The sequence below is a fragment of the Schistosoma mansoni genome, chromosome W (assembly GCF_000237925.1).
Source record: "Schistosoma mansoni strain Puerto Rico chromosome W, complete genome".
NCBI lineage: Eukaryota > Metazoa > Platyhelminthes > Trematoda > Strigeidida > Schistosomatidae > Schistosoma > Schistosoma mansoni.
In genome coordinates this window covers 26,808,661-26,810,911 of record NC_031502.1, presented here as the reverse complement: position 1 = coordinate 26,810,911, position 2,251 = coordinate 26,808,661, and positions in this window count along the sequence as shown.

The following is a 2,251-nucleotide window of genomic DNA, read 5'->3' as shown; positions in this document are numbered from 1 at the left end:
CACAAAAACAACAAAAGAAAGAGTGCATATACTCAAGTTGAGTAGTATATTGAACTCATAAACTAAATGACTGATTGACTATATTTAAGTAAAATAGTAATCAAGTTTGCAGATAATTTTCTTTATCTAGGTCATTTCGTTTTTGATTGAACTTGCGAATTCTAACTAATGAAGTAAAATCAGGTGGTTATAACAAAAATAGAAGCATGTTAAGTCATAGTTAGTGTGGTGATACTTATAAAGCTATCACTCAAGCCAATTCATTTGTATCCAAAGGGACGTGCAAGAGCAGATATCCTGTGAAACCAACTTCTAGGAACTTTAACCAATATCTTTCATTTGGGGGAGTTCCAAGTTGTCTTTTATGTTTGATCGATGATTCGGGGATAATTCAAGGAAAAAACAGGCTGTTTGGCCAAACTGAGCTTATTTGAACTAGTAGGCCAAAAAAGAGTAGTTTTCACAAACTTGTCCCATCACAATATCCTGCATATATGTTAGATGGTGAATATGCAATGATCAGCAGCTCTACTGTCTAATGCTTTATCAGCTCCAGTCACACAGCTCTGCCCTGTTTATTTTTCAGACTTATCTACAAAACTAGATAAAATGGTGTTAAGGTACATGGATAGGGAACTTGTACAGAGTCGCTGTCGTAAAAATTCACTTACTTGGACCGCAACTTCTGTGCTAAAAGAACATCTCTAATCCTCCATTTTGTCATAGTCTTAACCTATCTTTAAATTTGCAAGTTATCATCACCATCATCTGTCTTTTACTTCTTCATCTACTTTGCATATTCCACTCTTTTCATCCACAATGTATCTTCATCTTATTGCTTTTTACTACACCCTAAACTATTACGCTTTGAATTTTTCGATCACTTTATTAATGACCCAATTTCTGTGTAGTCTATAAAAAAATAATCATAGATACATAAATAAATAAATGTCTCTCACAAATAACAGATTTGAAATGAACATTTTACTTCCTGGAATATCCTAACGTTTCCCATTTAAGTTTACTTTGTTGGCTGAAATATTGATTAAACCTCAAGGTTCAGCTACAGTATTATTTTTTAAGTGCCTAATCCTCATTTAAAACTCTTTAGTTATGTTAATTGACGCTTTCACCTTGTCCATAACTACAGTGGGCTAACAGTAGATCAGGAAAATAATGGTGGTTCCTATTTTACCTACTGTACTGGATGAAAGTGAGTACAATTTAATATGTTATTAAAAACAGCCTATTCAGGAAGACACATAACTGCCTTTAAGAAGCTTCACATGCAGTTACTATCCAGCACTATAAATAATATTGTTTATAGGAACTTAGATAGTATGTCAATATATATTAGATTATGAATTATCAATGACTTCTAATAATTCCTTTTAGAAAAACGAATATTCACTAATAAACTTATCAATGAAAACGTTAGAAATCAATAAATACGTATCTAATATTCAAATATCTCTACTTTAGAAGTGATAATACCTGAGAGATAATGACGAAAAGAGTATCCCCCACACAAGTCTAGATATATATTACAGTCAAGTTATCGAGACTATCTCGAATGGCTTATTGACTTGTGTTATTAAATACCAGTAGGTGCTGTGTTTCCATTTACAGTGTAAACTGAATAATCCATCTCCTTCCAAGCAGTTATTTTACACGAGAATAAAGAATGGTCTATCCGTGAGAATGTGACGGATGAAATGGAATTGTCTTATTCGTGTAGTTGTCACTGAACTACAGATAGATATTTTTCGAACTTCGGAAGTTGAGCTAGTCAAAATTCCCCTTGATTTATTAAGACATGAATTACGTTTCTTTTTCAGAAACTGAAAATAGTAATTTCCATGTTATTTTAGTTACATAATCCTCAATCATTATCCACTAATTCATCAGGTTTTAGATTTTCGCTTCTGTTAGTAATCGTAAATTCTTATTCATTTCTTCTTTATAACAACACTGAAATTTACTTTTCAGTGGTACACGAACTAGCAACAAATTTGAACTAAAAGTTGTCATATGACTTCATAGATTTGCAAATTTGTTATAATTTCTAAATCACTTTTCTTTAGAAGTTGAAGTAGTAGTATGATTTATGGTATTTAAAGTCCTCCGGAAAGTATGAGCTTCTATACGATAATGTTCACATTCGTTAATATTTATTTCAGTTCTCATTATCTTACCCCATAGATTAATACTTCACTAACATCATCAAGAAAAAATGATGATTACTTAGTGT